This window comes from Equus quagga, chromosome 6 (genome assembly GCF_021613505.1).
Source record: "Equus quagga isolate Etosha38 chromosome 6, UCLA_HA_Equagga_1.0, whole genome shotgun sequence".
Classification (NCBI taxonomy): Eukaryota; Metazoa; Chordata; class Mammalia; order Perissodactyla; family Equidae; genus Equus; species Equus quagga.
In genome coordinates this window covers 103590268-103616067 of record NC_060272.1, presented here as the reverse complement: position 1 = coordinate 103616067, position 25800 = coordinate 103590268, and the positions used below count along the sequence as shown (strand labels likewise).

The 25800-nt window shown below is 41.9% G+C and overlaps 1 protein-coding gene and 1 long non-coding RNA gene across 3 annotated transcripts in view; one reads left to right on the top strand and one right to left on the bottom strand.

Moving 5' to 3' along the window:
• Positions 1-25800, bottom strand: part of KANK1 (KN motif and ankyrin repeat domains 1) — a 198261-nt gene that overhangs the window by 78374 nt on the left and 94087 nt on the right. The gene's annotated exons all lie outside the window — the stretch shown is intronic.
• LOC124240642 (uncharacterized) lies at positions 7133-18603 on the top strand. Its single transcript, XR_006888970.1, has 4 exons — positions 7133-7355; positions 10355-10474; positions 15901-15977; positions 16087-18603. It is a non-coding gene; the product is annotated as an uncharacterized LOC124240642 (long non-coding RNA).

The following is a 25800-nucleotide window of genomic DNA, read 5'->3' as shown; positions in this document are numbered from 1 at the left end:
TTTATTTTCACATATTTTAAAAATATTTCCTCGTGACGCCTGGTGATAGTCAGGTGATATTCACATTTTCCAAAGGTTTGTATGACTGTCAAAATAGGTATCCTAAACAAACTTAGAAAGACAAAAATAAAACAGAGTGAAGCAATGACATTATTAGGTGTCCGCTCGGCCCTGCACTGCCGGCTCCAGGAGTCTACCATCATGCTTTAGTCTTCCTGTTATTCCTGCACAAGTCTAGTCTAGCGCTCAGCACACGGTAACATTACGTAAATGTTTGCTGAAATAAACATTTAAATTTGTGGCCAACCCAGATCATTAAGGCCAAAACCGTAATTTGCGGTCAAATCATGAAATACTTTCTTAACCCTCTGCTTTGTTTTTGTGGCACAGACCAATGAGTATACGCTAATTGTTAAACGTTAAGGATTTCACTTCTTAAAAACGTGACCTCTCTTATTTCATTGATTATTAACTTAAGGCCTAATTCTTAAACTCTTAAAAATTTCAGAGTAGAATTCAGCTCCTTTTGACCTAGGTTAATGGTAATTGATGCTTCTTCTCAAAAGAGTACCACATACACAAAAATCTTAGGTATTTATTATCTTGACTGACATCATAGTGACCACATCAGTTTAAAATCTGTGCTCTGTTTAACTGCTTTCCCGGAAGACAATATAGCTCAGTCTCCAGACTCACCAAGCCAGGATCCAATCTACTTCTGTTCCCTTGAATACAGAGATTAAAAAGACTGTCTTTACCACAGACATTGCATGAAGATGAACCAATTCAACTATGGTAAAGAATGATGCATCTTCCATCTAACGACACATCACAGACTGCACTGGAACATACATTCTCCCACACGCAAAAAAAAAATCAAAGCTAAGTGTAGTTCATTTATGTTAATATCCTTTACTTTTAAACCATACTCTCCTGGGAGAAGTTCCCTAGAATTTGGATCAAAATTTTAAATGGACAATAAATTAAACAAACAAAGCGTACTGCAAAAAGGATCTTATTCTGCAAAAGAAACATTTAAAGAGTTAACTAATCTTGAAAGTTGTTTTTAAATAGCAAAGAGCAGATCTTAAAACAAATACAGTAAAAGCTAGTCATCAAAAACATATTTTAAGGCATTGACTTTGAAAGCTTATGAAAGTTATGGACCTTCTCTCCAGAAAATGCAGATATATAGAGAGACACATACCCAAACTTGTATGATATTTCAAAGGAAGATGGAGATGGTGACAGTCCTGTCACCCCCCTCGGTCCAAAACTTTTGTTTTGAAGTGTAAGATCTCTCCAAATTGTGATTTAACCAGATGCTTAAAAATGACCTTTCCTTTGATACTTTCACATTTCCAAATAGGCTTTCCCCTTTTTTTGTTTTGTCTATAAAAAGGCTCATAACATATTAAATATAGGGCTATAAAGTAAAAGAAGAAAAGATAAATTTATTCAGTCGTAAACATGTATTAAAAAAACCTTCTAGAACACCAGGAATACTCACCCTCGCCATCACTTCGAGACTGGCTTACAGAGAGGAAAGGCTGCCAAGGAAAGGCACAAAAATAAAACTCTCAAAATACCAAAAGGAAGCACTAACTTTCTTCCATCTATAGTAGAAACTCTCGAGATGGAAGAGAAAAAAGAAAGGTGACAAGTACCTATTTACTGTGAACGACATAGAGAAATTAATTTGCCTTTACAAATTCAAACAAATTTCAAATAAGAATCTGCCAAAAAAAAGTTCTTGTCTAGCTTGAATTTTTCTCCCCCTCAATGATGGTGAATTCTATCAGCTGGCCATTCACAGAAATGCAAACGATCTCTCTGTTCTGGTGGCTGTGTCCATGAACCAGGAATTAGGGGTTCAAAATTTACAAAAGCGAGCTTAGGCACCACTGAGATTAGCAAAATCAAACACCTGTTCAAAACCAGACCGGCCACTAAACTCCACTCTCCTCTTTCCAGTTTGTAGTTTGCCCAAATGTAAATCAATTCTGAGAAGTTGCTGTAAAGATAATGTCTACTTTTTAAGCTGAGAGAGCATATGGAAATGGGTCTTTGCAGGTTGCCCTCAAAGAGGACGGCTATTCTCTCCCACTATCCTTGGACAGCACAAACAGATGGGTTAACCACGCAGTGTTCTGCAGACCTATTTGTTCCGGGGCCATTCACTCTATCACGGCACAGAGGTACACGTCAGGAAGCATGGTGAGGAAACAGACAGAGTCCAGCAACTGCTGCATCAGAAGTAAGCGGTTTCACCCTCTGAGAAATCCTAGCCAACAGGTCATCTGAGTTCAACCTTTCAGACTAAGTACGTGGGCTTCACATCCCTCCGAAAGAGAAAGCATACCAAAAGAGACAAAGCGGATTAACGGCCGTCTAGGGCTGGGGGCCCTGGGAGGAAATGGGGATGATGCCAGTGGGTATGGGTTTTCTTTTTTGGGGTGATGAAGATGTTCTAAAACTGTTTGTGGTGATGGTTGCAGAATTATGTGAATATATTAAAAACCATGGAATTGTACACTTTAAACAGGTGACCTGGATGGTATGTGAACTACATCTCAAAACTGTTATTTAAAAAAACAAGTAGGATTACGATCAGGTGGGGAGGTAGGGGAAGGTTAAGATATGGCAAAAAGGTATCAGAAGAAACAGCAAGAAAGTAAGGTCTAAGAGAGGCAGAGAAAGCCTCGTGGGTGCCTTTCTATGGAATCACTTCTCCATCAACGACGGCACGGGCTGAGCCTTCCCAAGGTGAGGACTTGAGGATGGCTCTGCTCCAAGTCCCTTAAGTACGGGGCCATATACCTTAACATTCTTTGGAATCCCGGTGCTCAGAACACCCTGAACACTTCTCCATTTATGTATTAATGATGGTAGTGGTGACAATCTCATTAGCTATTTCACAAAACAAACCCAACTCCTGGAAAGGATATAAAAGATACTAAGAAAAAGGGAGGATTACCACCGAATGTTCTACTTTACTCCCAATGACCAAAGCAAGCATGCGATAAGGTGGATTCCCATGAAGGAACCACAGTCAGGTGAAGACTCTCATTGGTTTGTGTGATAAAGACTGAGGATACACGGGCACACCCAGATTCCCCCTAAACACGCTGCCCACATCTAATTGCATTAATTATCACTTCCATGGGGAACCTGGTTTCTCACGGCGACATTTCTCACCATTGCAGGGCTTTCCCCCACACACAGGACTACATGTTTCAGGTTTGCAGTATCATTGGTGGTAAACGGAAAATTGCTTTGGGCTGTTGATGGCTCCTGGAAACACCTATTAAAAACCAACATCAAAATCCAGCACTCCCTTTTAAAATTTCATTGCAGCACAGGTGGACATTTAGAAATGCTGATAAGTACCCCCAAAAGGAGTTTCCGTTCAGACGGACTTGCCCTGCAGGAGCATCTGGGACGCAGTGGAGCTGCCAAGAGTCTGACATTTCACAGAGCATAGGGGTAGGGAGGAGAGTGACTGGGTTCCTGCCTCAGGGCTGCAGTTATTCTAAGATGAAGCTGGGTACAACGAGATCTGGAGGCCTTACCTAGAACATGAGACAGACCCACACACTCACACACACAGAGGAAGGCAAGAAGGGCGTGGGGCTCTTTGGTAAAATCATCCAAGATTAAATCTGCATATGGAGAGAAGGTGGGCTCTTGAGAAACTGATTACTGCCAATGATAAGAATGAGAGAAAATGAAAAGGGAGGTGCCTATTTAAGCAAAATAGTGCAGAATGTAATTCTAGCTCAAGTAAAATGACAGCCTGGAGAGACCTGTTGAAGCCTGGTGAAACAGTGTTTAGCGTCAGACCTGGGGAGGAAAATGCGTCTTGAGAGTATTTTGATGGGCTCCTGTAGGAATGTAGGACTTACACTGAGATTTGTTTTTTTCACCTACTATGCATTTTATGAATCTTCTAAATCATTAAGTTTGCTTAGGTGACTCTATTAAAATACACAAAAATAAATGTAGTCAAATCCATTTGCTCAGTCTTAGGTTAAAAGAAGTAAATGCCCCTAAATTGTAGACATTGTTATGTCCCATTTTCTGTCTGTTCCTGGAGTGGCACAGTCAGGCTGAATGGCAGAGAGAAGAATCACTCCCTGGACCAGTTGAAGAGGAAATTCCAGTACTCACATTGCTTCCATGATGAGAGGAATCTACAGAAGAGAATGATAAGGAACCAAGTACCCCCTCAACGGCAGAGTCAAATTCAACAAGTTTATGAAAGACAACCAAGTCAATCTATCGCAAAACAATGGACCACTCAAAGTTTGCCCAGAACTCAGGAGTTAAGAACTGACACATTCTTTGCCAAATAATCTGCCTCTAGTTGACAGGACACATTGGGACACTTTACAGAGCTGGTGCCAACAATGTAATTTGAGTACCACTGGTCAGGAAATATTTCTCCGAGACTCTGTTTCTATGATTATCCTGAACAAAACCAGAACATCTCTGACACAGAGGGGGCCAAGCTACCATTACCTGCTTGAAATGCAAGATGGTGGCCAAGAGAGCAAAACCGCGGGAAAGGTGTAGAAGAGGGGAAAACAGAAGTGGCTAATACTGTGCAAGTGAGACTTCAGCCGAGGAGGCCTTACTGACATCACAGGCAAGAATTGCAGCAGGAGCACAGGGCCTATGGGAGCACGCTCACTGCTCATTCCCATTTGGTCGAGTCCTGTTTGCAACTAGCCTCTGAGCAAGAGGGTGGGTTCATTGGCAGTTTCATGTTGGATAGACCGGGGTTCTAGACAGTCATATGAGCCTAATATCTTTCCTCATGATACTGCTTTGCCAGAAGAATCACTGTTATTAGAAGATTCTGTGATATACCCTGAAAGTATTAAGATGTTTAAGAAGTTGATGAAAAGCCTCAAATAACTACAGTGCAGGTGGAGGAACAGCCACAACAGTACACTGCTTGGATGAGCAATGTCTTAATCCACCACTAATGATGGAGAGCGCATAGCTAAATTAACTTGCCCCTCAATGACCGCTGTCCTCATATCTTAATCACTGTCTTTTATAAGAACCTCTGAATCTTCAATTTCAGTTTCCCAAACAGTTACTGTTGCTACACAAACTAGGATATACAGAACAGTGTGTATCTGTATGTGATTTGGATGTGATGCTTGGCACTTTTGCAGCCATTCTGCCACCAAGGAGAGCCAGTTTGAAGACACACCTGCACATGGCGGATCGCAGAATGGAATGACAGTAAGAATGTGGGTCTCCGATGGTAACTGAGCCACTGAATCACCAACTCTAAAAGCTGTTCTTTAGACTTACGTTATGAAAAACATTAATTTTCCTTATGCTTATGGCAATTTCCCATCTGTCCCAATTTAAAAGTTCCTTTTTAAATCTATGCAATATTGGGGCTTCCATTTGAAATACTCTCCATACTCACTATTAGGAAATGTATCTAAACAGCACTTATCTAAAAAATTCTAAATATTTTGACATTAAACATTTAATCTGAAAACATAGACACTCATTCCTGGGTTTCTTGGTCCCACAGGACAGTGATTCTCAAAGTACGATCCCCACATAAGTGACATCACCTTCACTAGGGAACTTAACAGAAATGCCGATTCTCAAGCCTCGCCCCAGACTTGTTGAATCAGAACTCCTTGGGAGCAGGCCCAGCAGTCTGTGTTTGAGTAAGTACTCCCAGTGAGTCTGATGCATTCTAAAATTTAAGAGCCACTCCTGCAGGAAACACTACTTATGACATCAGGTACCAGGCATCATGACTCACAATCAAATGAATGTTGAATCATCCAAAGTGGGTTAAATAGGTACCAAGCTACCCTCTGTTTTCTAAACAAAGAAAGTATTATCCTCGATGAAGAAAGGCAAGACAGACAAACGAACATTCAACAAGTTCTCAGACAAAAGTTTTCACATCGCTATTGTGTAGAGATAATAAGAATAGTTGGTAGTGTCTGAAGAAAACAGAAGACCTGGGAATAGCAAACTTGAGAAAGAATGAGGTTGAGAGGACTATTCCAATTAGCCAGGATAAGTTTTGTTCTGATGAAAGTGAAATTAAGGAGTTATTGGAAGAGTGGAATAAAGTAGGAATTGTCAAAAAGGGGCATGTAACTGGATGAAATAAAGCACTAGATAAATATTCCTGAAAGGTGCGAAGTTTTGAACAGGGAACTTGAGAAGGGCCGGGGAAGTCTGAAGAGGCTTGGACTCCTGGACCCAAAGGAAGATGGAGGCTCGAGTGAGAGCTTACAGAACAGAAGGCACAGCTAGGATGAAGCTGACAGGGAACGCTCAGGATCTGGGCACAACTACTCTGCTGATGGAAAAGGACTGAGCTTCCAGGACGTCCTCACTCCCGCCCTGAATGCTGTGGAGCAAAAGGGAAATGAGGAGATGCCTACAGTCCAGGTGGGGAAAAGCAAAAGGAGAACACACAAGAAATAAGCACCTGTCTGTGTGGTTAGACGTGTCAATGACGAGAAACAAGAAGATATGGCAACAAGCTGGACAAGAATCCTGAGAAGTTGTAAATCATTCTGATCATTCTCACCAAGAAGAGTTTGGCAAATGGATGTCTAAGCGTGGAGTTCTCCACCCGGCTGCCCATTAGGATCTCCCGGGAAACTCCTAGATGCCACTTTATGAAAACAGACTGAGCCCCACCCCAGACCAGTTGACACCGAATCTTTGAATATAAGGCTTGGATATGCATATTTTTACAAAGCTCCTCCAATAATTCTGATGCACAGTGAGGAGTGAGGATCATTGTCTAAGAGTATTGGAAAACAGTGAAACTAAGAAAATCTAAGCCTATATGCACCATGCAGTTTGTGATTCCTTATAAAAGGGATAAAGAGGGATGTGAGTGAACACATGGAGAAAGAATATTAATAAATTGTGAAGGCCACTCTGACTTTTTCTTGTTCTACTAATATGGAATTCTTAGCTTTCTAATAATAGAAAGGGATGGCTATTCTATTTTGAGGACTGGCTCCAGGCTCAAACGGGCTTATATGGACAGGAGGTAAGAATACTTCCTTCTCTGGGTTATAATAGTCTTAGTAACATTTTGGGGAATGAGTTTGCACAAATAAAGTCAGGGTCTGTGGTTCTCTGAAAAGTGCACTGGGGAATAGAGAGAAGTACAGACATACCCCAAGGACCTCGGAATCCATGGGGAGATGTGACCTTCACAAAGGTGCCAAATGAGCAGAACAGACAATGGACAAGGAAAGTTCCATGGAGCAGAGGGAACATGGGTGACGACTTGGGCGCAGGCACCTAAGATCAAGAGGGACAGAGAAGAGGTTTGGTGACAGGTAGGCACACGGCTTTCTATGGTCACCATGGGGAGGCCAAAATGGACTGGGGTGGGCGTGGGGAGGAGGGGTACACACTGGGAAGTAGGAAAGCCCTGTAGTCTCGATGGTTGACTCTCCATCTATGTTCTATCCAGGTTGGTTACCATAGTAACTTCATTCCCCTGGCCAGTGACTGGTTTAGGAAAGGACATGTGACTCAATTGTGGTCAATGAAATGTAAGGAGATGTTCTCTAGGGCACTTCTGGGAAAAGTTTCCTCACTCCTAAGAGACACACAATGCCCTGTCTGGATGTGATGCTTGGCACTTCTGCAGCCATTTTGTCACCATGCAGAGGATGTACCAGCAGACAGTGGATAGCAGAGTGGAGTGACAGTACGAACCTGGGCTTCTGATGATATCACTGAGCCAGTGAACCAACCTCAAAGGCTGCTCTCTGGACTTAAGTTATGAAAAAGATGAACTTTCCTTACTGTGTAAGGCAATTTGATTTGGGGTTTTACTTGCACCTAAAACATATTCAAACACTAAGACTAGAAAGATGAGTTGGAATAATTCTTGAGGACTCATAGGCTGGGTTCAGCAATCTGGATTTTATGCTATGGGTAAAGAAACTTTACTAATTAGGAGTCTTACGAGTAAGAGTGGCGCTGTTGATAGCAACCTAAACAGCAGGAAAAAGAGTGATAAGTATTATTACTTATTAATAGTCCATAAAATCTTTCATTCCCTGATTTTTTTATGGGACACTAAAAATGAGTGTGTAAAAAAGTCAAGATTGGGCAGAAAATGGTATAGAAGCTCATAACGTGGAGAGAAAGAGCCGTGTTGCCTCGGCCTGTTTGCTGTGCTCAGACGCACATTTCATGATCATTTCTGATGAGGCACCCAGGCACCCTGCCCAGACAATCAGCTCCAGGTTAAACCCTCAGTGCAGCTCATCAGAATGGAGATGTCCCTCCCCCTCCTCACACACACACACAGTCAATGTGCAGCTTCAGAATTCATTCTAAAAGCCCCATCCAAAAGGAAGGCCATGCCTTTTGCCCTGAAGCTTTGCTAAATCTGCAGATGAAAGTAGAAGTTGTAAAAAAAAAAAAAAAAAAGAAAAAAAATTACAAGCTGTTTTATTTTGCATGAAACCTCCATCCACACCAGTACGAGTATACATAGCAAGTAATTATCTTCTCCATGCTCCCAATAATTATCTTCTTGAACCAGTTTTTAAAATATTTCCCATTCAAGTTTCCTTTTAAGATTAACAATACAATTACTAAACCATTGATTTCTTTGACCTCTTCTCTTAGAACCCCAAGGTAAAGCACAATCATCCAGACAAGTAATTACATGCTGTGGATGCATCATCCCAGAGATCAAAAACTAGGAGTATGGAATTTCAGGAGTATTTTTGGCCAAGAAAATCTAGAAAAGTTGGCTGCCAATATCTGATGTTAAAGGAAAACACAAAATCTGACTGCAATACAAGTTCATTGCTACTTTCTAAGGCTTGACCAATGACTAGTCATCCTTAAATTGAGGGCCAAACATCTCCCTTTTTTGATCAAATCTTTATTAAGTGGCTATTAAGGGCTAGATACAGTGCTCATCTTAGGGAGACAGGGAGCAACGATACAGCCTTTGTGCTCATGGAATGCAGAGTGATGGAAGGAAAATTATTGTGACATACTGTAACTTCACTCTATGTTAAATACTAATCCTATTGGTGTGAGCTGAGAGCTACAGAAACAGAGGAATGGTGGGTAACCCAAACTGGGATGTGGGAAAGGGTTATCAGAGAACATCACTCTTGAAGTGGGTTTTAAAGATGAGTAAGGTGGCCCTGAAGGGGAGGAAATACAGTCTTCAGAGAAGACATGTGGCAGGTGCAAAGGCAAGAAGAGACCACAGGATGGGATGTGTATGAGGGAGTTGTGGGAAAGTAAATATGCAAGGATGGATGTCTAAGGGCTTTGTAGGGCCAAGCTAAGGAGTCTGGATTGTATTCTGAAAGCAGTGGCAGTCATTGAAAGCCATCCAAGATCCAAAGCCACAGAACTGGGTTAGTTTTTAGGAACGACTGCTCTGGCTGAAGAGAGGAAAACGACTTGCCTCGTGAAGGGGGAAGGTGAGAGCAAGGAGGCTCTCAGGAGTCGTTCCATCGTGAAAGTGTACAGCAGTGGTGGGGATCAAAAGGGAGGTGTGGGCTGGAGGCAAACACAGGGAGCCTGGCAGTGTAGGGCTGTGGAGCACCAGGGCAGAGTTCACAGTCCTCTGAGAGAGAGGAAAGGCGAAGCCGTGAACTTGCAGTGGACACTGTGGAGACCATGAGACTCTCCTGCCTAAACTGTCCCTTAACCAGGAGGAAGACCCATGAAACCGGGGGTACTAATGAGGCCATACAGCATTTCATTTTTGTGTGGGCCACATAACTTTCATAGATAATTCTGTTTGCTGGGCACAAACTGTACTGTGTATTTAATCTGCTTCCAATTCGTGAATTAATACCCTTTTCCTCAAAGCAAAAAAGTAAGAAAATATTTGTGGGTGGGTGGGATGCAGACATATTAACACCGAATGGAAACAACAGCAACAGACACACATCCCCCCTACAGCTGCCCAGACCACGACATTTGCTCCTATCAACCAGTCACACCCTCACTCCGCCTTTTTCTTAGACGACCTTCAACAGCCAGATCTTGACTAAGTTTTCCGCAGCCGCTCTCACTTCCCTTGTCTCGCCTTCCACCTGAAACTCTTCTGCACTTTAGATTAACTATTACCTTTTATTCCTATTATTATTCCCTTTGTTCTTAAAATGAGCATTCACATTCCACTAACGGATGAGCTAATATATGCAAAGTACCTAGTACAGTGCCTGACATATAGAAGGCACTCAGTAAGTCGTTATCATTGTCGCTGTTTACAACACTTTCCCCAAACACAGGCTCTGGAGTCCATTGGCCCATCTCTCCACTTTGCTATACCCATTCTCTATAGATACATAGGAGGTGCTGCCTCTGACATGTCTGTGCTGGCGATGGCAACAATGAAACACTGTGACCGAGCGAGAATTGAGTAGTGCTGTTCTGGCCCTTCACTGGGAGAAGGGAGAAGCAGGTATCGTTTGTTATCCATATTTGCTTCAGAAACCAATGCATTTTCTCCCATGACATGTGTTTGGATATTTATTATTTGTTTGTCTATGACGTGCCTCACAGGAGGAACGAGAATAGTTAAGTTACTGAATCAGAAAATGTCATCGCTTTTCTCAGCAACTCATCTGAGCAGATGGTAAATGACTACTTTTATGGCTTGTTTCTTTATTACATGTAGAAATATTTATTAACATTGTATTTCTGTCGCATGTGTGCAACCAGCAAGAAACCAAGTTAGGCAGCTGCCAGGGAGGCGGGAGGAAGGGAGAGTGAATGGCGATACGCTCTGGCTTTTGTCTTAGCAGGTGAGCAAGCCTCAGCCTGGGGGTGGGGAGCAAGGAACACCTACGTATTCCTCTGAAGCCAAAAAATGCTACGCAAGGCAACACCAACAGCCACCCAGAGCAACTGCCACCACATAATGCCATGTTTCATCAAGTCTGAGATGTCCCCATTACAAGAGGGAAACTATTTTATGTACCACGAAGAAAGCAAAAGCATCCAAAATGGAGAATTGAACAGAGGGGGCCCCCCATGAAGCTGGGGCACCAAAAAGCAACAGAGAAATAAGCCCGCCATGCAGAAAGGGCTGGTAGCGAGACGAGGGAGGAGGGAATCTTCCCTGAGAATTTGAACCTCAACCAGTACCGGGGTGGGTGTGCATTTTGAATTCCTGCCACCAGAGTGGTCCGAATGCCCTCAGGCAGGGACCCTGACCCTTGGTCTCAGTTTGGTAGTGCCCCAAGTGACTGGCAGAGGCAAACTCTTGGAAAGCAGTGGACTTCAATGGAGACTGTAAGATGCATCCCAATTTCAGATACGTTAACGCATAAAAATATGTGCATCTGGGAACAGAAACACAGGAACCCTCATCTACCGTGAGGCCCATCCCAGGAGTTATTCAGGGTCTACAGCCGAGAATAACAAAACCCAGGAAGAGGGTAAAACAGAAATCAAAGTCCAAAAAGCAAGACAGGGGTCCAACAGGTGGCCAAAGGCAGGGAATGAAAGCACACGGGGGACAAGGCACTCAGGACTTGCAGCCAGGAGCAGGTCAGGACAAGCGGGCTGGAGCCTCTGTCCACTTGTTTCTCTGGCTTCCAGAGCCAGGAAAGAACCTCTCCCAGCTTCAATTCCTCACCAATAAAATGCAGAAAATACTTTCTCTAGGATTACTGAAGAAATGAAAACAAGAAACTGTATTTTAAAAGTGTTTTGTATACTATAAAAGCTCTGTGCCCATAATAATTAGGCTTATTTTTGATATAAATATTCTGAAAACTCCTTTAGTAAGATCCTGTGTCTTCTACCTTTTCTTGTAATTTTTCATTTAGCAGAGGGCCGTGCACAAATCAGGCACTTAATAAATCTTTACTCAGTGAATAAATAAACACCGCTAACTTCTGGCCCCGGCCCTACTTGGCCCTTAAATTCCTGAGGGTTGGTTACGAAGCCTGCAGAAAATAGAAAGGGGAGAAAAGACAAAAACACCAGTTCAGAACATGATGTATTTATGCTTAAACAAGTACACAGATCCCACACACCCACCCTTGGTCTCCCTGAAATTCACACCTACAACAAAACCGAAATATTAGCTGGGATGACATGATGTTTTCACAGCAAAAGATTGAAGGCAGGCTCCAGGAAGCAACTTTACAACGGAACCAAACAGAACGGAAGACGGGCGACTTCAGAATGGGAGGGTTGTTCATTACGGGCAAAAATACCCTTGGCATCATCAAAGAGCATCTTTGAGAGAAGAGATCAATGTTTAGATCTCCTGGAATATCCTGGCGTTTGCTGGTCAAACTTATTAACAGGGAACAATAGGAAAAGGAGGTTTCCTCGCCAAGGCACAAGCTTGAATTGGAGGGGAGAGCAGGTCCCGGACTGGGAGTAAGAATTGGGGGTCAAAGATGAGGGCTTCCACCACCAACCTGAGTGATGCTGGGTTCTCTAAGGGGACGTCACGGTTTAGAGAGAAGAACAGGAGGGAGTGGAGACTGGGGTTTACCCAGGCTCTGTCTTCATCTGTCACGTAACTCTGGGGAGACTTTCCATAAAATGAAGAGTAGGACAGGATGATCCAAGGAAAGAGCAAATCAAATAAACAAGAATGAAACAAGACAAAAATAGCTACATAGAACAGTAAAAGGAGTAAGTCTGAAAGAGAAGAGATTGGGAAAATGGGTGTACATATACAGAATACAAGAAATTAAAAGGGTGGTCCAGAAACTTGAACGGGATCCAGGGAAGTTTCTTAAGTAATTTAAGGATGGGCACAAGAGGTTCAGGATGAAAATGATAATTTGGGGCAATAGAGAGTGGTTAAACCGGGAAATGAACTGAGTGGAAGGCGATAAGAGCAGTCTAGAAAGAGGGCCAAATTCTCAGCATCTTCAAATACACAGCATCACCCTCAAACCAACACACTCAGGAGACAGATCCTTTTAAAGCACTGGTCCACGTTTAGCCAAAGAGGCCTGAAACTTCTTTCCATTCATTTTATTATGAAGATTTGTTTGAGGAACTCTATTTCAGGATATTTCTATGGGGGCCATTTTCGTTAACAAGACCAGGGAAAGGCAGAGATGTGTCCAAAACACTACTTAAAAAAAAATGATTAAACAATCTCAATTCTGGTCTTTTCTAGGCATTCTTTGCAAGAAGCAGGCAAGGAGAAATATAGAATTTGCACGACAGATAACTATCAGAAGACTCAAGACGCAAGTTTCCTGTGGACTAAGGGAAAAGAAAAACGAAAACACGGAGGCTTGAGTCTTGCCCAGTAATAAACAGTTTTTCTGGGAAACTTGGAGGCGAGGTCTAGCTCACCTCAGTCAGGCTGTCAGCCTGCATTTTTGTTGGACTCAAGTTCTTAGAGATTTAAATTTTTCCTATTCTCAACCTTTGGCTTATAGCTAAATACCAGTTCTTATCTGGGGGCACTACTTGATAAGGACTTAGGAAAATGTACTGAAAAAATATGTTTAAACAAATCTTTCTCACGACAGTAGCAGTCTTGTCCTCTGTGCAGAAATCTAGCTCTCATCACTAATCTGCAGGCATGTGCTACCGAAGAAGAGACACCTCCGTGGGCTCGTAGGGTCTAGACACTAGCGATCCTAATTGCTGCCCGCCCTTAGCAGCACCTTTCAGACCCCAGAGCATCTTACGCAATGCCAACTTCTTTAACATTCATGTTAGGTTCCATTGCCATTGCATAATTTAGAAATTAAGGAATAAAAAAGTTAAATAGTTTGCTCAAGAGCATAGAGTAAGTCCAAGTCGAGATTTAAGCTTTAAACTAAAGACTATATGGATGCACACCGCTTGGATTTAGAGAGGGGCTCTCATTGGTGCTTTGGGAAGGAAGTTTTCTTTTAGTTGCATTTTTAAAAGAGATATTGGTTTGTTGTTATTGTTCTTTAATGCAACTTTTAAGATGTTGCTATGCAGCTCTCCAGGTGCATGCTAGATTCATTTGAAGTCTAAGTAATTATTTACACATTTATCATCTGCTCCCATTGGATTTTAAGCTTCTTCCAGGGCAGGATGCATGCCTCAGTTATCCTTGTAGCTGTCTTTCACCATGCCTAAAACAGTGCCCCTCAGAGAGGGTCTTAGAGGGGCATGAAGTGATGACACCCTCAGATGAATAGCTTCTTTTTGCTCCAAAGGGTGTCTTTTACGGAGACTGAAAATACAAGTCATCGATGCCAAATAAATTTAATCAGGTTTCAGGTATTCCTCAACTGGCCCGAACTAGGCTACTCCCTTATCCCCTTCTTCCTTCCATCCCTCGCAAAGTCCCATGACACAGCAGGGCAAGAAAAGCTCCAAAAGCTAACTGGTAAAAAAGACCCTCAATTTATAAGCTTCAATAAGAGTTGAAAAAAATGTAAATGAAAAATAAACTTCATATAAAAAAATGAGTATATTTGAATTTCGAAAATTATGACTCAGCATTTCTCTGAATATCATGCAAGATTTACATTCTCTCTCTCTCCCGTTCATAATAAGCAGCTTATTTATAGGCTACCAAGGATGCAGAGCAGTAGATCATCAGCCCAAAAACCCCAGTTATATGGTCTGAGCTCTGTCAATAAGAATCTATGAATAACAAAGCATCTATCTGAACTTGGGCAAACTGCTTACCTCTTTATAAAGAGAGATACACACATACATACCTACATACATATATACATATATATCTATTTTCTTCAGAGAACTATTGAGAAATTTAATATTTCAATCCATATCGTGCTTCAAAAAATTTCCAAAAATGAAATTTTATACAGATTTGTATAATGAGAATGAACAATATAATAGGTTTTGACAGCTAAGACGTTACTATTCAAAAATAACTATTCAACAATTTGGTGGAATTCCAGCATTATTTCTATCTTCCCTATTTTTCTATATTGGTGAAATTTGTTAAAATGTACATGCGTTATTTTTACCAAACCAACAGTTTTATTTTAAAAATGCAAATTTTGAGTAAAAGAAAAAATGGAGAAAATAGGTTATGGACAAATTAAGAATTTCATGATACTAAGAAAAGGGCTGACAGGGTCCATGGGTATGTGGATTCAAATGAGGTTTGCTAAAATAAAACGTGCGACTCACAGAGCCTCAGCAACCAGGAAGAGTTACTACAAAGAGTCCCTGAGGGACTGGGTGAGCTTTAAGACACAGCCTTTGACGCTGGAAGTCCTGTGTTTAACTCTCAGCTTTGCCACTAGCTGGCTTAAGACTCGGGTAGTTCAACCTCTCTGAGGTTCCCTTATCTGTAAGAGTGACTGCAGGCATACCTTGCAAGGTGATGATAAAACGTGAAGTCATATGTACAGCATCAAGCACACCGGGATGTTCAGTGAATGGCAGTGGCTTGCATTCAGAAGCTGGGCCCTCCTAGAGCATTTGTAACGCCATGTGGTAATTGGATGCCCACCCCTCTGCATCCTCCACCAGGCTGGGTGTGAGCTCCTGGGTAACAAGCATTCGGGTACCCAGCCCAGCTCGAGATTCAGCAAACTGATTCAATAAGTGTGGGGTGAGGCCTGGGCAAGTGTATTTAAAAAAAAAAAACAACCCAACTCATTGGGGATTCTATGATGCACAGCCAGGGTTTAGACCCACTATCCTAACCCAATATGGTACTCCCTGTCCTCTTTAGAACTAAAGAGGCAAGATGTTAACAAACTGATTCATGTTTCCATCCTGGTGAGAGGGAACAATCAATAATTAGGCTAATTTTACTGGGTACAGAATTGTGCAAAGCTCTGTTACATGCTGAGAAGATTCCACAGAAGCTACGCATGACTGGAAAAAGACAAACACACCTAGAAAACAGCTTCCAAAAACCTTTTTAATCTTCTCTTGTAGGCTCTGCCTCCAGTTAAGGAGCTCCAACATTAGCTTCAGGAGCTCCAGGATGTTCAAAAAGGAAAGGAACCCAACAGGTAAGTTTTTACCTGTAATCTGCATGTCTTCTCAGGGAGAGCTTATCATGTAATGTCATCATAGGTTTCCAAAGGCAGTTTTTTGGATGTGTTCTCTCTTTCTTCCCAGGAGGCTTAAGCAACACCAGAGGTCCCTAAGACGAACCACAGCCACGTGGCAGAGCTTTTGGGTGTCTTCATCCCCCGCGCCTGCACTGCACCCCTCCACTGGTGAGGGCAGAGCCCACACGTGAAGGTCAGCAGCAAGATTCCACGACGAGCAGCGCAGGAGCCCGCGAGTGAGCAGGCAGGGCTAGAGAGCGGGATCTGAGCTGCAACTGCGGTGGGCTCTGCTTAGGAGAGGAGAGGGCAACTCATGCTCTTGATGAGAGAAAAAGAAAGAAGAAATCAACTCCGGCTGGAGGAACATCTACCAGGCATGGGAAAAGAAGAAAGGGATTATCATGGAGTTTCAGATTTTTCATCTCTAATTGCCTAGAATCTGTGTTCCCTGAAGATTTAAGAACAGAGTAGATTCACCCGTACCAATGACTGAGGTCTAGGGCCTTTAAGCTTTTTTGGGTAATGGGCCACATCGCCGGAAATCCCTACGTGGACTCAGATTCTGTGCTGTCATGATGACTTGACGATTTCCATCTTTGCCAGGTCAGTATGCAAGTCAAACCCCACTCAAGTGCCCATGGAGGCTTTGCTCCCACTTGTTTTACTATGGTCAGTAATGCTTCATAAAGCTCGAGTTTAACGATATAATTTTGGCAGAGCTAATATAAAAAAGTTCAAAATTATTAATTTATCTTTCATTGCAATTAGTAACCATTCAGCCTGCGTATATGTTATCTGACAGCTGTCAGTAGTTCAGTTACCCTTATCAGAGGAGGCTCAAAAGTAAAATTCTTAGCTAAATACATTATGTTGCCCAAAGGGTCAGCCAGACTTCGGCTGAGGAGCCTGAAAACTGAGGGGAGATTGAATAAAATACCTGAGCTTTCCGGCATTGAGCATTCTGAAAGCATTTGGGCAGGTCAGCCCTTAAACGAAGATTTAGATAAACAAGATGGGAGAAAACAAATTAGAGAATTTAACCCAAGAGGCTTAATGCTGGTAAAGCATATGATGACTGATTTCTAATCTAGAATTTGATCAAATCAATTAGCAAACTCATGCCCTATATTTAAGTCAAGAGTAAAACTGTTAACAGGACTGCAGTCACTGAAAAAAGAAAAGCCACTTTTTATTCCTTCAAACTTTATATTGTGAGGGGTCGGCCCCGTGGCCGAGTGGTTAAGTTCACGCGCTCTGCTTTGTCAGCCCAGGGTTTCACCCGTTTGGATCCTGGGTGCGGACATGGCACGGCTCATCAGGCCATGCTGAGGTGGCATCCCACATGCCACAACCAGAAGGACCCACAACTAAAATATAAAACTATGTACTGGGGGGATTTGGGGAGAAAAAGCAGGAAAAAACCACAAAACTTTATATTATGAATTCTACTCTATCGTAGTATTTATTTATTTTTCTTTTTTGCTTTTCTTGTAAAGACTTACCTGTTGCTCACCTTGGCCCAAGAAATCAGGTTTTAGGTGATGGGTTGTTAAAGAGTTAATGTCGCATTCCAAGAAAGGGTGCGAAAGGAATGGGATGTGGTTAAGGACACTGAGTAATAGGGAGTAGGAGCAGCTCAGAAGAGACCTGTGCATGAACATCGTCTTCTGGCCTGCCTAGACCTGAACTAGACTACTGAGAACGTAACGTAAGACTTTAAACCAGCTAAACACACTTCGGAAAACAATCTCACCTGAGGAAGATTCTGTTTAAAGTATTTTAAAGTTATACCAAATTACTAATATTTTAATAAATTTTAACATTTTAATATGGGAATATATTGTATATAAAACCCCTGAAAATTACAATGATGACGACTTGAGGAAATCTGCCTTCTGTCGTCTGTATGCACCCCACAAATCGAAGGCAAAAACCCCTTGTGGATCATCAAAGATCTTTATCCACTCCGACCCGAGCTGAATGCTGGAGAGCTCTTATGATTATATGGTAGCTCTTTCAGTTCTAAAGGAATGGCAGATTTAGCTATTCAGAACTATTGTCAGGTCTTCTTTGTGTAAATACTTAAACATTTTCAAAGTTTAAAGCAATGAGGCCAACCCAAATCTGATGATATGCAAAGAGTCAATTATGTGTAGCATCTGTCCCGAAGGAAGAAGTTGCTAGAACACCAGCTCAGCGCTGATGCCACAGTTTGATTTCATCCTCCCTCCTCTGCTCCTGCTCCACCTTCAGTGAACCAGATAAATTAGATCAGCACCGCGATGCCCCTAAGTACTGTATAGCTTGAAAAATAACATTTATAAAAACTACACTTGGGCATGAACAAGACCCCCGTCGCCAAGCCTGTAAACCTCCCCTACTCCTTTGAGACAAGTATCAACTCTGGAAAAGAAATGAAGACTCAGCTCTACCAAGGGGCTTTTAACTGACCTGGGTAAGCGTTTCTTTAAAAAGAAAGGGTTGCTCTTAGTTATGATCATTTTTTCTCCTAAGGCTGCTGTGGATTTTCAGTACCAGAGGGTGAACGTGAGTTCAGAAAATGTTAAGTCCACATTTAAAAACACTTTCTTCATTCACAAGGTAGCCAAATAAGTGAAGTTTGGTCATGAATTCCCTACTTCACTTCTCCAACAAGTTGATTCTCTGTTTTAAGGTGGCAGGTAAATTTGTTCAAACGACTAGAAGCAGCATTGCATGCGGGATAATAAGCTGGAGCCAATTTTGCCTCAAGGCGGACCTGAGGTGTTAGGAGCCAGAAGCAAAAAGGCTGCCTCCCCACCCAGTGTGCACAAGCTTTCCTACAGAATCAAAGCATCTCTTCCCGGATGACAAATCTGAGTATTGTGGTCAGAGATTTTTTTAAAAATGAGCAAGCTTTATCATTCATCATCATTTAAAAAATTATTTCATGGATGTCGATTATGTGTGTGAAGCAGCGAATTGGGTATCTAGGAGTGAACCTGTTTTTTAAAAACTGCAGTCTTTGCTTAAAAAGAATTATGTCCTGATAAATATTTTGACAATGAGACAATATCTGTTTCCTGCATTAAAAATGTGATCTGAAACTGAGAACATACTACCTTTCTCAAGGAATGCCACAGTTTCACACCACATGGGGTCTAGACCTGTCTATTTTATTTGCAGGAATATTACTCTTTATCCAAAGGATGCTGAATGCCAAGGGTAGTACCAGCACAAATAAACTTCAGATGATGTCTTGTGTGCAGGGTGGGTAACAGGAGCAGGTGGGCACAGCTTACTTCTTTGATAACTGCCCACAGTAAGCTTGGCATCCGGAGGGTGGTTCCATAAATACGGTTGACTGACAACAGCCAGGATTCATTTCTTCCTCCACTCTGCCCACACCCTCTTTCCGTAAGTTATTCCATTCTATAAATACGTGTTTTCTTTTTGACAAAAGTGATAAGCCTTAAGTGGGGCCTACTCCTGAGAGAAACCTGAGGAGGAAAGAGGAAAACAGAACAAGCAATTCAATGTGCGTAGAGGTATGTGTCAGGAACTGGCCTGCTGATCTGAGTTTCTGCCAAAAAAGATAGGTGCAGAGCGTCAGCTTATCTGCCTAAGTCGATGGTGGGAAAAATTCAGCCGGGGAGGCAATTTTTCCTCCCAGCCCATTCTGCTCATGCCTCCCCCACAGCCAGATGAAAGAAGAGAAGCTGGCTCCCTATCGCCAGGGAGTAGCTATAAAGGTGACACTGGGCTCTTCCTGCCAGGCTGGCTTCCGGCCAAGAGAAAAAGTAACTTCTCAGACTAAACAGATGCACCCATGTGAGCAAGTGCTGACCTTTTTGAGAAAATTAATGAGGAAATAACATTTGCCACCTCTCATCCCTTCTCTCCAATCCTCCCCCACAACTGATTCCATTTACCTTTTGAAGACAAAAGACACGTCTGGTTTTGAAAAATAAATATTTAACAGCAAAGTCAAAAAGTGACAGTTGTAGAATATAAACTGTTAAATTAAGCCACTGATAATTGATAAATTAAGCCACAGGAAAATAACTTTAAAGATAGCTCAAATATATCATAAACTCTTTACTATACTTTATTAGATGTAATAGTAGATTCCTTGCAATAAGAAAAAAAAAAAGTCAACATAAGTGAGCCGCCATTCCCTTATGGTACATACTATATTTTCAAAAATCAAACAAAAACAAATCTATCAGAATATGAAGATCTTCTAGGGTAGGAATGACATTTTTAGACATGTGGTAGATTACATTACTATTCACCAAAATGTCCTGCCCCTTCCCCAGGGGGAAGTACATATCCCCACCCGGTTGAACTCAAGTGTGGCCACGTGATGTGCTCTGGGCAAGGACCACGTGCCACTTCAGCAGGAAGCTGGAAGAGCTAGCACGGAACTTCACCTTGCTCTCTTTTCCTCCTCTGCTCTGAAGAGGAGCAATGATGCAGATAGATGCTGCTCCATCTATTAGATTGAGCCCAACACAGAGCAGAGCTACAGCTGACCCACAAGGGACATGCAGGACAATTGAGAAATCAATCTCTGCAGTGAAAACCACTGAGATTTTGGGTCACACAGAATAACTACTATCTTGGTTGATACTGAGTGCCTTACACAGAGCACTTAATAGAGCTTAGATGGATGGTTGGGTGGATGAATGGATGACAGGAAGTATTCAGAAATTCAATGGTGAACTTTGGTAGGTATCAATCAATTGAATACAAATTAAATATTTCTTTACAAGGTGTGGAGACAAGCAGCTTGTAGGTTAAATGACAGCTGGGAGAAGTGGAAACAAAATAAAGCTTTTATAAATTAAAATAAAAATCTGGGTTATGCAATCTGATAGCAATTTAATCAGCATTCAATGTTATCTACTGTAACAATCAGCACGAGATGCACAATCTCTAATGCACTTGCTCCAGACATGAACAGACAGAATATCAACCAGCTCCTAGGAGTCACTGAAATAATAGCCCAAATGGCTTCACTTTAGTCCCCATGGATATACCCTGTTATAAGATAGTTCTAGGGATCAGATCAAAGATAAAAGCCTAGTAACCCAAACAAGTCCCCAAGATTACCTAAACCCTAAAATTCCATCTTGATGACTGAATCCTTTAGCACTGAACAGCATCTCTTTGTTGAGCTTCAGTCAGGGTGTGGAGCTAGGCTGATGATGGGTGGCGAGGTAACATTGGTATGATGGTTACAGAAGAGGCCCTGCTGCTCCTACACAGGAGAGAATCTGTGCCTGAAGAGGCTTGTGTGGGCAGGCAAATAGCATCAACTCAGGTGCAGGACATGTTATCAGCTGGCGTTGCCTTTGGACCTTGACGTAGCGAGGACCAGAAGCAGGCCAGCATTCTTACACCTGGATTCAGCGGTGGTTTTCCATCTTATCTCTTTCATTTCTCATGGATCTTTTGTTAGGTCAGGTGCCACTTGGGATCCTCTCTACACTCCCTTCTGTCTTTAGACATCAAAGGGAAGATATAAAATTTGCTCCTAATGTCTTAGATATATTTCATGGTGACCCAACCTATATCCAGAAGCTCGTGTTAACTGCACCAATGCAAAGACCAACCAGATAAAGCAAGTTGGGAAAAATCCCAATTAATGAAGGCTTTGTCTAGAGGATATATGATGGACTGGCCCTATACCAGGTACCATGAGAACAAACAGGAATCCTAAGGTCTAGGCCTTAAGGCCAAGTGGCTCTTTTAGTCTAGTTGATGAGAAAAGAAAAAGAGAAAGGAAACAAGATTACCCCTCCTCTTCTCAACCAGCACAACTTAGAAATGATCAGCATGTGGGTATGCAAACCATCACTCAAGGGCAGGTGGGATGAGAAAGGGTCAGACACACGGGCAAGGCTTCCTCCCACCCAATTAAACTTTTATGGGAGGAAAAATGGGAAGTCTAGGAAAAAAGGAAGAACATGCCAGATGGACTAAAATCTCAAAGAATACAATTCATCCCTAAGTTATCTGTATATTAACAGTTTCGATTACAATGCAAAAAAAGATGCTTTATAGATCTCAAGAAAATGATACTAAAATGCACATGAGAAAAAATAAGTAGTTGTAACTTTAAAAAGGGAGGGGAAAGAAGGGTCGAGGAGAATGCACTATCTTGACATGATATGTAGGTTACATGGAAAGACAACAGGAATACAAGAAAAGCACATAATAATATTATATAAAAAGTATATCATAAAATTATAGATGTACAACTTTGTACTATGTAAAAATTGTATTTATGTAGAATTAATCAGAATCATAACCCATAAATAAATGCAAATGAGTAGAAGTTTAAGAAGACGGGATTGTGGTTGTGATTCTTTCTTCTTCTTTTTTTGGTGAGGAAGATTGGCCCTGAGCTAACATCTGTGCCAATCTTCCTCTATTTTGTATGTGGGACACTCCCACAGCATGGCTTGATGAGTGGCATGTAGGTCCATGCCCAGGATCTGAACCCACAAACCCTGGGCCACTGAAGTAGAGTGGGCAAACTTAACCACTATATCACCAGGCTAGCCTCGATTTTTTAAAATATAAAGTTATTAATGCACATTTCTTTAAAAGATTATGCCCACTAAATTCCACAAGCCCCATTACTTATGCTAAAATCTCTAGTCCAGCAGTTCTCAAACCTGGGCAGTACCACCTCCCAACTTCACCCCTCCAAGGAGACACAAAGATTTTTGTGTGTGACCAGGCAGTCGCAATGACCGAGGGGCACTTCTGGCATTTAGAAGTGGACAAGAGCCGGGGATGGAGAATACCCTGCAGCACAGGGGACGGTCCCACACAATGGAGACGTGCCCGACTCAGAACACCAGCAGCACTGCTGTTAGGAAACTGCCAAGAGGAGTAGGACAAAGATCAACTTCTCTAAGACTCCTCACATGCTACCCAAGATACACTATAAAAATCCTAAAATTCAACCAAATACTATTAATTTTATACCATTATGATTTTCAAATAAATCTTTCTCATTAAAAAACAAAACTATGAAAAAGCATGCAATTTCTTCTCAAAGATGGAAATGTGCAAAAGAGTTTTACATAAATAGAAAAAAATCACTTCGTTTCTTGAGAGGTCAGACTGCCTTGATGCTAGAAATGACAAACGAGTAAACGCTGAGAGTCTAAATATTATCCATACTTGTTAAACACACCTTCTCACCTTATCAATACACCATCACCCCACAGCTGGCTCCAGAACTAGTGTAACTCCTGTGACATGTGAGCACACTCCTGGGAGATTTGCTCCTTGGGAAAGTGCCCCTCCAGTCACCCAGACATGCTTGCAGCTACTATATATAGCGCCTTCTCTCTGGCCCCGAAGGAGGAGGAGGTGGAGGAAATGGAAAAATTCTTTCATGCAGGGTGTAGAAATGAGATCTTGCATGCTCAAACAAATGGTTTTCTTACTCTTCTACATTTTCAGTCCTTAAGAGATTCACGATCAGATTTAACTTCCCAAAAGGCTGCTGATACTGCCATCTAGTGAATACAGTCCTTTTTACACCAGAAAGTCAAAAATCTAAGCTGGAGTTCAGGAAGTACAAGGTCTCCTTTTTTAATCTCATTTGAAGGATTACTTATTTTATATATTGAGAAGAGGAAAAAAGTTACTAAGAGAAAGTTTGTGGTCTACGTATTAATCTCCTTTGTAATTAATAAAACTTTAAAAATGAACGCGATAGGGGCAGACAAGCAAATTCTACCTTCCCATCAAGTGTCAAGCTCTGCTCTCCCCCAGCAGCGACTGTTAGCTGCACTTTCTATCAGTGTGTTGTTGGTGACATGGCTCACTTGTCCCCTTCGTGGTGACTGCTTGTGCTTTTCCTGAGTAATCCGTTTATTGAATCTTAATGCCCCTGTGCACTGTGTATCTGGTCACGATCCCCTCTTTGTCTTGGCTGCTAGAGAGCATGGAGCCAAATCAGTGGCCTATTTCCAATGTATTTATGAGCCCTAAGACAATACATGCTACTCACTTCTTATTTCCTCTTCTTGCTATCTCTCTCTGTCCCAGTATCCTCACCCACTGATTTCTAATTTTATTTTGCATACCCTTTTAAGCCCCCATAGATTTTTTTCCCGAAACAAGATTGGGTACATATAGACAAAAACCATTACTGCTATTTCCTGTATGTATGATGCTCCCGCTGGGCCCCCGATCATGTAACTTTAAGTATGTGAAAGGCAAATTCATAGGCCATGGCGATTCCTGCCTTATGTGGCTCTTACGGTTCCCTTTCCACTTGTTAACTCCTCATTAGCAGAACTGCTAACAGGCTAAACTGGGGTTGAAATCAGTGCCTTCATGAAAGATATTACTCACTTATAATTGCTATCTTCTTCACATTCCTGTACGGGCTCCTAAGATGTCTCGCCAAATGCCTGCAGCTTCTTCAACCAAAGGGACTGTTTCATTTCTCATCCCACAAAACCACTGTGTCTCATTGTTTTTGCACTTTGTCCCATTTCTAGACAAGTGATTCATGTATCCAAATTATATTTTTTATATAAACTTTTTTTAAATATAGGCTTGTTCAAAGGCAGAATATAAACTGTTACAGCAACGGGCATGAAGACAACAACACTGAAATCCTGAAGGCTCTCCTTTCTCCCTCAAGAAACACGTAGGACAACGCTGGATACCTTATCACCACTTTAGCACACACGATGCTCATGTAGTAAGTCCTGCCTACACACTGCCGAACTGCATTCAGTCAGCGCTGTTGAGATGATGACGCCACTGAGAGTTCATCACTGAGCCATCTCAGACTTCGTAGCGAAATCCCCTCTCTTATCTCTAAGAATTGGCTATTAAAAAATACAGATTGTAAAAAGGACGTTCTCCATCCTACACCCCAGAGTCACACCACTTGGCTCTGTATATTCTCCAGAACTGCCAAAAGCACAAAACAACAAATAATTTCCTATTAGCAAAGCAGAGTGTAGGAAGTGTGGGTGGGTTGGTGTGGGAGGTATTTTAGGTAAGATGTGTGTTCATTATGCAAATGAAAGATTTCATTTTAAAACATATTTGTATACGTACAGGCGTGTGCACACACAAGTTAGATGGGCCAGGTGATGAAGATAACAAATATTACTAGGAGGAGAAACCGTCAACCATGCCTGGGGACTTGAACAATGGAATCACGTGAAGGTTGGAGAAATAGTATCTGAGGTCCGAAATTTTAGACACACTCCTATCTAATAAGATAGACAATCTATTTATTAAAAAGTGAAGTGAAGCGTAACTTCCTCAGTGGCATCTTTGTTGGGAATTCAGCTTCTGTGCAAGGAGCAAGTATGAAGACATGTCTGAAAAGCATGACGGACAGAGGACACGGGTCTTAGGGTTTTTATCCCAACTTTGGTCATACTTAAGGCCTCCACCTCTTCCCATTTATGTCCTAGAGAGAATTCTGGATATAAGTCTAGCCACCCAATTTTACAAACTGGAAACTAAGGTACAGAGTCAGGGAAAAACCCGGCCCAGTAAGCAGGACTCTTGGTTCATGACAATTATCTGACTTAGTAAAAGATTCCTTAGTTTGCCTGTTGTTTTTACAGGTAAAAGCTGTGGACTGGGCCCAATTCTAGCTAATGGAACTCTGGGACTGACAGCTAACATCTCTAAAGGACAAAAACCACCACGCATGTCAGGCCAACCTCCCCTCCAGCTGTGGAGATGGAGACAGGGCTGACGGGCAGAGTGATAAGGTAAACTAATTATAATCAGGCCAGAG